Raw genomic sequence first — 11,882 nt, forward strand, 5'->3', positions numbered from 1 at the left:
GTCGTGGTTTAAATTTCCCTTTAATTTATCTAATCTTTTGGAATAGGGCTCTTGTTCTACCCTTTTTGTTGTCCACTTCTATTTCTATACAATAACTATTGTAATAGTTCTCTTTGTCCCTACATACTAGTCTGTTTTGTTGCATTTAGGGTTCTGACCGTGTTTCTATCTGCTTTTGCTTTTGCTTTCCTTCTCTCTTTAACCATTTTAAGAGTTTCTTCAGTCATCCATTTGGGTCTTTCTCTGCTTTTTAACTAGAGGTATTGTCTTTTTGCATTCTTCCCTGATAATGTCTCTTGCTTCACTCCATAGTTCTTCTGGTTCTCTGTCAACTAAGTTTAAAGCCTCAAATCTGTTCCTTATTTATATGCTTCTGGGATGTTTTTTAAATTGTATTTTGGCATTATGATTGCTTTGTTGTTGTTCTTTAGCTTTACTCTGATTTTCGATATGGCCAGTGCATGATCTGTACCACAGTCTGCTCCTGGTCTTGTTTTTGCCAAAAGTATGGAACTTCTCCATCTTCTGTTACCAATTATATAATCAATTTGATTCCTTTATTGACCTTCTGGTGATGTCCATGTGTACACTCATCTTTTTGGTTGCTCAAAAATTTGTTCACAAGAAACAAATTAATGGCTTCACAGAATTCAATAAGTTTTTATCCTGCTTCATTTCTGTCTCCTAAGCCCCATTTCCCCACAATTCCTAGTTCTTCTCTGTTCCCTACTTTTGCATTCCAGTCCCCCATGATTATCAGCATATCTTGTTTTGGTGTGTGATCAATTTGATTCTGTACTTCTGCATAAAATCTCTCCAATTCCTCTTCTTCTGTGTTTGCCGTCGGAGCATAGACTTGGATGATGGTTATTCTATTAGGTTTCCCATTTAATCTCATTGATATCAGTCACTCAGACGTTGTGTTATAGCTCCTAATTCAGTGGTTCTCAACCTTTTTTTGCTCCATCCCCCCCTTTCATCATTGTTCAGAATATAATTCCCCCCTTCCCAAGATGGTCTCTCATAGCATGTTGACGTTTCACGAGTGACGGTGGTGTTTCTCGTGAGAGAAAAATTTCTTAGTTTATATTATAACAGAATTTCTTGGAGCACTTTCTGGTCTTTAAATAATAATTTAATTTTGCAAATGAAAATAATGCTGCATGTTCAAGAATCGATTTTAATCTGTGACATTCAATAAACTTTACTGAATGTCACAGATTAAAATCGATTCTTGAACTTTGTAGTTTGTTTTTAATTTAATCTGCGACATTCAATAAACTTTATTGAATGTCGCAGATTAAATTAAAAACAAACTACAATTTTACAGATTGTACATAATCTACGGGACATCACACTTTGCTGAATAGTGGTCCCAATTCCCCCCCTGGAACCCTAAAATCCCCCCCGGGGGGGAATTCCCCCCTTGTTGAGAACCCATGTCCTAATTGCTTTTGCTACATCACTTCTCACTATTAAAACAACCCCTTTTCTTCTTGATTTCTCATTTCCTGCATTAGATATTTTGTAGTTGCCTGATTGAAAATGTCCCATTCCTGTCCATTTTAATTCACTCACACCAAGTATTGTAATGTTTACATTCTATTTCTTGCTTGACAATTTCTAACTTTCCCTGGTTCATGCTTCTCACATTCCATGTTCCTATTGTGTGCGTCATAGAACTCCAGATTCTCCTTTCGCATCTGTGCGCATCAGCCTCTGGGCTTCCTTTCGGCTTTGACTTATTGGCATAATTAGTCACAGTGCTATTTGTACTTTGTTCTTTGTTCTTCCCCAGTAACTCAATGGGTGCCTTCTGACCTGGGGGTCTCATCTTCCAGCACTATCTCATGTTGCATTTTGGATATTCTGTTCATAGGGTTTTCAGAGGTGGTTTACCATTGCCTTCCTCTGACTTTGGATGCATCTTAGTCTGGTGTCTCAGCTTTGACCATTCCGCCTTGGGTGCCCCTGCTAGAAGCCAAGCCTCTTGGTCTAGACTCCTGATGGCTTTGCTCTCAGCTTCCTCAACACGCTCAAAGCCCTCACCACGTTAAGGTGTGCATCCTAAAGGGGGAGGGTGGTTTATAGTTTTGCAATATTCCTACCTACTTACCAGCAGAGCTTGGAAAAGTTACTTTTTTGAACTACAACTCCCATCAGCCCCAGCCAGCATGGCCACTGGATTGGGCTGATGGGAGTTGTAGTTCAAAAATGTAACTTTTCTAAGCTCTGCTCACCAGCAGATAAAAAATACAAACAACCCCCTTCCTCCACCCTTCTTTCCATTGGCCCTGTGGTGGGGAGAGGACAGTCTGACTGGTACAATATAGAAACACACACTTACTGGTTTGCCAGTTCCAGTATATCTTCCCCTCTCTCTTCTGAAAATGGGTCCACATTACGCTAGTCAAACCCTGCCCCTTTTTACTGTAAAACCTGATGGGAACAGCTGAAGTGCATTTTTTTAAAAATCACTTCAAAGAGATTTTGCAGCTGATTGGCAGATCAACCTGTTGCCCCTCCAGGTGTAGACAATGGAAACACTTTGCTGTAGGCGTCTAGTGTACTCATCACCTGATTGTGTCTTTGCCTACCTGCTTCCCCCTCTTCCTTCTCACAGGGCAGAATGATGCCTGTTGGTGAAAGTCTGTATCATTATTTTTTGCTCAGCTCTTTCTTATGTACTCAGAAGAACATCACTTCACCCCTCCCCCTCCTGGTAAGCAGCAGCAACTCACCTTCCAGGAGATCAGGTAAGTACCTCTGCTGCTCGCTCCCCCTGCAATGTCTGCTACTTAACTTATCCCCCCCCCCGCCCTAGAATGGTACTATCTTAGGCTAGCCTTGGGGCACATTTGTCGTAAAGATTGGTCACACTGCTTTAAGGATTTCATTGCTTGGAGGATCCCACTTCTTTCAGTAACTGAAAATTATTTGAGTAAGGCTTCATCATTTCCCATTGAGAAAGGGAGTTTATGCTGCCATCCTACCCCACACTAACCTGATAGTAAGACATGTTGAATTCAGTAGGATTTACTTCTGAGTAGACATGGCTAGGACTGTACTGTTAGTTGGAACTTACTTAGTGAACTTGTGTAATCAGGGTCCTAGGTAGAAGTGGAGTAATCTGTTGTTAAATTTTGGCATAAATTCCTAGTACAGGAAATGTGAGGATTAATGAATGAAAAATAATTGCTGGGATCTGGTTTAACAAACGAGACATGTATTTGAGTTAAATTTACACAATAAAGATCTTAACTTTGACTTTTCTCCTTTTGGAAAGTTATTCTGAACATATCTGCATCCAAATATTTAAAAAGAAATACGTTAATTAGACAGGCTCTGGTTTGCAACAGTCATATTCAACATTTACAGTAACATTGACGTTTCCTAGCTTCCAGCTAAAAGCTTCAATAATCTACTTTCCAAAAAGCATTAACTAAGATAATATAGAGGAATTTGAAGGGGTTCTTCAGGGTGAAGAGAAAAATATGGGTGTGTTGAAGAAAAAAAGAATTATAACCATATGACATGACTTTAGTACTGTGGTTTTAAATAAGATGATTTATTCACAGTGCAATTCCATACATGTCTACTTAGAAGTAAGTTCCATTGAGTTCAGTCAACCTCACTCCCAGGAACAGGGATATGCTTGTCTGCCGAGAGTTCAGTGAGGCTTACTCCCAAGTAAGTGAATACAGGATTACCACCCAAAGTGTGTTTTTCTTTCATTCCTGTGTTTTTAGTCATTGTGTTGTTGTTTTATTTTGTTTTATGGTTGTGAACCGTTGTGAACCTAGAAACAAATGGGTTATACACATTTGAAAAACAAAGCACCTGAGACATGAGACTATTAAGGAATTATGGCTGGTATGAGGGAACAATTTTTAGGCTGCAATCCTGTGCACACTTTCTTGGGAGTAAGTCCTATTAAACTGAGTGAGACTTACATTTGAGAAGACAGGCACTGGTTTGCACCATAACCATTAAGACAGCTGTGCTGTGAGTTTGGGGGTTGGAATGGATGATTCCTGTGGGTCCCCTTCCAGCCTCTGATTTGGAATCCTGTGCCTTGGGGTGAGGGGCTGGCTCTGCTGGAGTTTCTTTTGTTAAGCTAATATAGTGGCCAGGTTGTTAATGGACCTATTAGGTACCCAGCAACTGGTGAATGGGTCAGGAAGATCTTTTTGTCATTTAAACTCTGCAGGAGAGCCTCTCCCCCCCCCTCCTGGTGGCTAGCAAAGGTTTGTGCTTGGAGTGTTTTGAGAGTTGTGGAGAGAACAGCTGGGAACTGGAGGCAGGCACAGAGGCAGGCTCTCTGCACGATGGCTTTAGGATGGCTCCTGTAACACTGATGGAAAAGCTGGATATTGGACTGCTGATGCCTTGAACCCCTCCATCCTAAGCTCAGGTTGGAATGTGTGTAAATAAATAAACCATATTTCATAAAGCCACCACAGTCTCTGCTGACCTTCTTCCCAAAGGAAACCAAACCCTGGATGTGTGCAGGGACCCTTGAAATCTCACCGTTCGGAAATTGGGGAGGCGTGCAACAGTTGAAAAGCAGTATGAGAGGGTTTTCACTTCCCATTAAGAAAGATTTCACCTCTAACGGCATACACACATATTTGTGTTTAAAGGCTTGATCCTGCATTTAAACACAAGGTTTCAAAGTGTCTTACAAAAACAGAATAACCGAATAGAGAATAAAACTGAAAGCATCCATTTAACTAGGAAGAGCTGAATGTAAAATATTGTTATGGAATTTGGGGGTTGAGATGGATGGTTTCTATGAATCCCCATTCCCGCTTCTGATTTGGGATCTGCAAAGGAAGAAACCTGCTCCACTGATCAGATTAGTTTCTTTTGTTAAGCTAGTCTGTGAGCTAATGTGTTTGTCAAGTGGCCATCATCAGCCTATGTACAAATATAGCACAGAGAGAATATAGCTATTGGAACTCTTTCTGGAGAGAGACGTTTCCCTACGGGTTACCAACCGTACTCTTTTAAGAGTACATGTACTCTTTTTGAGATGGAGCAACAGCATACTCTTACTTTTCACTTATCGAAGCCAAATGTACTCTTTTTGAAATGACAAAATGATGGTAACCCTACCACCCCATCTAGGACCCAAAGAGAGTCTTGTGTTTTTAGTCTAGTCTGAGGAAAGGTGGGGAACTGAAAACAGAGAGGCTTGCTTGCTCTGGCTTTGGGCTGTGGGCTTTGGGGAGCAAGGTCTGATGAACTGTTAATGTTGTGAGCCCCTCCATCTTAAGCTCAGGTTGTGTATATGTGTAAATATGATGTGGCCAGCATCTTATTTACATATTTACATATGTGTATAATATGATGATAAGGCCAGCAATGTGTCCTCTCGACCCTTGCCCTTCTTGGCTTATTAAAGCTTTTATAAAGCCCTATACAGCTTGGGACCAGGATACCTGAAAGTTCTTATCCCTTATATACCCAGTCGATCACTGTGCTCTATAGGTGAGGGCCTCCTGCAGATACCATCTTATCAGGAGATCCGTTCCACGCAGACCTTTAGGAAACAGACCTTTAGTGTGGCGGCACCTACCCTGTGGAATTCCCTACCCTTAAATATTAGATGTTATCTTTTCGATGCCTATTGAAGACCTTCCTCATTCAACAAGCCTTTTAAGTTGAGATCTTATTCCAGACTGTGTCTGTGTTGGAATTGCTTTTTAATATGTTTTTAAACCTTTTCTAAGTTTTTTAAACAATATGTTTTTAACCTTTTTTTAAAAGATGTCTTGAAAGCTTTTTAAAAAATGTTTTTAAAGATGTTTTGTTATAATGTATTTTAAAGTCTGTTTTTATGATATTTTAAAGTGTTTTAGTGCTTTTGTTTGCTGTCCTGGGCTCCTACTGGGAGGAAGGGTGGGAGAGAGAGATATAAAAGCCATATCTCAAAAAGACACCACAGTCTCCACTGACATTGCAATAGTCTAGCATCATGTTTAGGCATGAGAAGAGAAGACTGAGGGGAAATATGCTAGCACTCTTCAAGTACTTGAAAGGTTTCCACCCAGATGAGGACCAGGTTCTCTTCTCGGTCATCCCAGAGTGCAGGATGCAGAATAATGGGCTTAAGTTATAGGAAATCAGATTTCAACTGAACATCAGAAACAACTTCCTACCTGTTAGAGCAGTATGACAATGGAACCAATTACCTAGGGAGCTGGTGGGCTCTCCAACACTGGAGGCATTCAAGAGGCAGCTGCAGAGGCACCTGTCAGGTATGCTTTAAGTTGGATTCCTGCATTGAGCAGGTGGTTGGACCTGATGGTCTTATAGGCCCCTTCCAACTCTAATATTCTATGATTTTATAACCCTCTTTCCAAGGAAACCAAACCCTGGCCAAGTGCAGGAACCCCTGGAAGTCTCGTACTGTCTGGAGACTGGGGTGGTATGTACAACACCATTTTAAAAAACAGCAAATAAGTTAATTGAGTGCCTCTTGTGCATTAAAAAGTTTTGGTCTGGCACCTAAAACCTATGAAGTTAGGCACCAAGAAAGCAGTCCTAAGGAGAACGTTCCATAGATGGGGTGCCACCACTAAAAAGTCCCTTTGTCTCTTTACCACCCAGCTCATCTCATGGTGGGAGTATCCGGCGAAGGGTTTCCAATGCAGATCTCGATGTGTTGATAGGTTCATGTGGAAGAAAGTGGATCTTCAGATACAGGTGTTCAAAAGCATATAGGGTTTGTAGCAGGGGTGGCTAATCTACGGCTTTCCAGCAGTTGCTGGACTCCAGCTCCCATCAGTCTCAGCCAACACAGCTCATGGTCAGGGATGATGGGAGCTGTAGTCCAGCAACATCTGGAGGGCCACAGGTTAGCTACTCTTGCTTTAAAGATTAAGACCACCACTTGGAATTGTGCTGTGCTATAACTAGCAAGATATGCTTTGACTGACCAGTTCTTTCATTACTGCATTTTTCACTAATTGTAGTTTCTACAATAATCTTCAATAACACGTTGCAGTAGTCTAGCATATGTTGGCTCAAATCCATTCCAATCAATGGGACTTTTTTCCTAGAGAAAAGCTTTCAAGTGGGTGACTGTACAACTAAACTGTGACAGGCTTGATCCATCCAAAATCCCATTCATTTTGATGAGAGATTCTGCACATTCGTAACTTCTCCCATTAAAGCAGTGGCTCTTGCTTAACTTTTAATAGATTTATACTGATACAGACAGCCAGTGTGGTGTAGTGGTTAAGGTGTCGGACTACGACCTGGGAGACCAGGGTTCGAATCCCCACATAGCCGTGAAGCTCACTGGGTGACCTTGGGCCAGTCACTGCCTTTCAGCCTCAGAGGAAGGCAATGGTAAACCCCCTCTGAATACCGCTTACTATGAAAACCCTATTCATAGGGTCGCCATAAGTCAGAATCGACTTGAAGGCAGTACATTTACTGAGACCTTTTGCAGATGCCATATATGAATTAAGAGAAACTGTAATATGTTAAAGATCATATTTCAACATGGATTTCAACATGGGCCACTCCAGCTTCATCTTGCGCCACCACCTGGAGCTCACCTTCCATGCCCTGCACTTCTACTTACGCTGCCTTGGCAAGAACGGCGTCCTTGTTGGCGGCGGCTTCCAGCGCAGGGGCAGCCCAGGCCCCAGCTGTCCCTGCATCCTTCTGTTCGCCATTTTTGGGATCCCCTGGGAAGCTTGTGAGACTTGGGGGGCAATTTCGGTGTGTTGGACCCTGGGTGAGAGCCAGGGTGGATAGGTGGAGTCCTGGGTGGGAGCCAGGAGGTTGAGAGATGTTGAGTGAAGAAGTGCAAGGCAATTGTTTTAATATTTATTTGTTAATTTGTATTATGTATGCATTTGTATTGTGGTTTTATTGTATATTTTTATAATATTTGCTGTTTTATCTTCTGTACACCGCTTAGAGATTTTTATTTATATTAAGCGGTATAGAAATGGCTTAAATAAATAATAATAAGTAATCATTTATATGTAACCACATGCACGACAATTGAATTCAAAGTAATCTTATTTATTCCCAGTGTTATTTAATAAATCTGTTTGGTTTAACAACACGCCTGATCCTTGGCTGGGTTCATACAGAGGAGAAGGGTGGGCAGAGCAAAAGCCAAAGCTGGAACCAGTATCTATGGTGGCAGTGGTGAAGAGATAGCGTATCAGCAGCAGGTATCCAAAGGCAACCCAGGGTTGTAGTCTTTAAAGACAGAAAGATACAGGGGGGGCGGTTGTGGCCTGAAAATGTACCTAGACACTTGATAGCAATTTGTTAAAGGAGGAGACTAAGGCAAAGTCTCAGGGCAGCATTGCTTTCCAGTGTGTCAGGCAGTGGTGCCTAGTGGTGGGATCGTGAGAGATCCGTGCCGGGGCCAGCACAAGAGAAGGAGGTCTGACAGTCTGCATTCAGCCCCTGGGCCTGAACTTCCCCAACCTGCGTCAGTCCATGGCAGAACCACAGAGAGAATTTAAGGGAAGAAGTGGTTGACATGACAACGAGGGAAGAATGTTGGTACGACACCGCCTCACCCACCAACAGCCTCTGGCCCACTGACAAGTTCCTGATTCCAGTCTACATGGAATGAATGGTACTGGCTGAATATAGGCCACATCAGCACCACAATTTCCTTCGAAGAGGAATTGATTGTTAATCTGGGGTTTAACAATCAATCCCTCTTCCCAGAGAACTCTGAGCTCTGCAAGAGGAAAAGGTGTCCCTTAAGAACTCCCAGCACCCTGAACAAACAAACGTTCTCAGGATTCTTTGGGGGACACCATGACTGTTTAAAGTGGTATGATACTGCTTTAACTGTAAGCTGCAGATGGAGCCATAGTAATGGGGATGGGCATGAATGCCAGCCATAGTATACATTTCCCAGTTGACTGAGGGACAACTAAATCCTAGTTTTTTTCCAGCCATGCCCCTTGGTCTCATCTACATATATAATGTCCAGCCCATGCCCTATCTGATATTGGGGATATTACTGCACCCATTCCCAAACAAACTGTTGCTGAGCTGAAGATGGGGGTAGTTTGCTCTTATTAGCCTAATTCTATGCATGTTTACTCAGAAGGGAGTTCAATAAAAGGTAAATAAGCAGTGCTTAGGATTGCAGCCCACGTTGGAGAAGATTCCTTTTGAAAAACGTTCCTACTGTGCACAAGTTGCCTCTCCAGTAACAGGGCAGTGTTTAAGAGCATATGTTGCCATTGAAGTTGGGTTATGTCAGCAGATGTGTCAGCTTAGACAAACAACTGGGGCCACTCGGGCTGTTAACCTCTGAAACAGCAGGTCAAAATCGCATTAGACCGACTACTCAATCATAAACCCATCGCTGAGAATGGGCTTGGTTGTGACCTGTGTCAGAGGTGTGCACTTAAGCAAGCCTCCATCTCAGCTGGTTTTCTGGGCGGCGTCCCAAAATGAAATGAAATGGACTCTAGGGAGGGGGAAGCCATAGCTCATCCAACAGGGACATTTCACACAGTTGCCTGCTGATGTTCTGACAAAGGGTTTCTGGGGGCCATATGGCATCTTTCACAAGTGACGTAAAGAGCAGATGAGTGATTTGTTTTTTATTTGATTGCATCTTGCATTTTTTGGCAAATGCCTCTGGATGCCAGGGCAGGCGCGTCATTTAATTTTATTGTATTTATCCACTGATTTGAGCTTTCTGGCTGCATGCATTAAATTAGCTGTTAGAAGGCACGCACTCTAGGGCTGGCCACACTGCAAGGCTGAATTCCATCTCCATACTTCTTCCATGTAAGGATTGTACAAATAGACCTGACGACGGGGCCTTGCCTGTTCTTGCCTGTTACGCAGAAAGTAAGGTGTGAGCCAGCTTATCTCGACACCAGACATATGGATCTCCAGTATCTCACTGGTGACACCTTTGACCCCGAGTGCTACTCTAGTTCCAGCTGCCTGATCCTGTTTTCTTTTCCTTTCCCTTGATTCTAAAGAGGAGCATGCCTTTCCCTTCCCCATACTTTAGGGGTATCAGCCTCTAGTTGCTCTGACGCTAGTGTAAGACACCCAGTGTTGCAAACTGGGGAACTCCATCTGCAAGACCCAGCTGTCTAAGGAACATAAGGCGCTGCCTTATTCTCAGGCAGCTAGTTGGTCCATCTCTCAGTATTGTCTACAATGACTGGCAGCAGCTCTCCAGGGTTTCACACAATAGACTTTCCCAGTCCTACCTGGAGATTCCAGAGATTGAACCTGGGACCTTCTGCATGCGAGGCAGGAGCGCTACCACTAACCTACGGCTCTTCCCTTTCTTGCGCTCTGTGCCATTTGTATGAATGGACCGTGAGCTCAGATCAGTTCTGGATGTGAAAACAAATTTCTAGGTTCAGAATATGCTCAGAGGCACCCTGTTCTTTCATTCTCAGTGTATGTCTTTTGTACCCAACTGGCTCAGGTTAGGCACATCGGAAGCTGCCTTGTACTGAACTAGACCATTGGTCCATCTGGTTCAGCATCACCTATTTATTTATTTATAAAAGTATTTGTATACTGCTGTTTTGATAAAAACATCAAAGGGGTTTACAACACGTTAAAAACAACCACAGAATTAAAAAAACATTAAAAATAGAATAAAAGTTCAGCTGTCTAGCTCAGTATTGACTCAGCAATCCTAAGCACAGGAAATCAGTGCAACTTACATCCACTAGCTACCTCTATTCCAAACTCTGTTCAGGAATGGGGCTATTGCCAGCTGAGCCAACCCAAGCCTCCAATAGCATCTGTTGTAAACCACCCTGTTCAGATTTTGTAAGTCCAGGTCTGTGGCTTCCTTTATGGAATCAAGCCATCTCTTGTTTGGCCTTCTTTTTCTACTCCCTTCTGTTTTTTTCCCCAGCATTATTGTCTTTTCTTGTGAATCAGGTATTTTCATTATGTGTCCGAAGTATGATAACCTCAGTTTCATCATTTTAGCTTCTAGTGACAATTCTGGTTTAATTTGTTCTAACACCCAAATTATTTGTCTTTTTCGCAGTCCATGGTATGCCCAAAGCTCTCCTCCAACACCACATTTCAAATGAGTTGATTTTTCTCTTATCTGCTTTTTTCACTGTCCAACTTTCACATCCATACATAGAGATCGGGAATACCATGGTCTGAATAATTGTTAGGAATTTATTTGGAAACTGTTAGGAAAGCGTGATTTGTTATTGCATTTTCACTGAAAGTTCCTATTGTTGCCTTTTAATAATCTTATTACCTTGTTGAGAGCCAGTGTGGTGTAGTGGTTAAGGTGTTGGACTACAACCTGGGAGACCAGGGTTCAAATCCGCACACAGCCATGAAGCTCACTGGGTGACCTTGGGCCAGTCACTGCCTCTCAGCCTCAGAGGAAGGAAATGGTAAACCACCTCTGAATACCGTTTACCATGAAAGCCCATAAGTCAGGATCGACTTGAAGGCAGTCCATTTTCATTTCATTACCTTGTTATTTAATTTTTGTAAATTGTACTGTTTTTGTTGATATGTATTTCTATATTTGTGTTTATTTTTTGTAAGCCACCTTGAGGGCCTTTTAGCCAAAAGGCGGGATAGAAATAAACTATCATCATCATCATCATCATCCTGACTTTAGTGTTTAGTGATACAGATTGTAGCAAAGCCTTTGATTATGTAGATTATGAAAAACTATGGAATGCTTTAAAAGAAATGGGGCTGCCACAGCATCTGGTTGTCCTGATGCGCAACCTATACTCTGGACAAGAGGCTACTGTAAGGACAGAATATGGAGAAACCAATTGGTTCTCCATAGGAAAGGGTGTGAGGTTTTTTTCACTGTCCAACTTTCACATCCATACATAGAGATCAAAAATACTATGGTC

Source organism: Rhineura floridana, chromosome 6 (genome assembly GCF_030035675.1).
Source record: "Rhineura floridana isolate rRhiFlo1 chromosome 6, rRhiFlo1.hap2, whole genome shotgun sequence".
Lineage (NCBI taxonomy): Eukaryota > Metazoa > Chordata > Lepidosauria > Squamata > Rhineuridae > Rhineura > Rhineura floridana.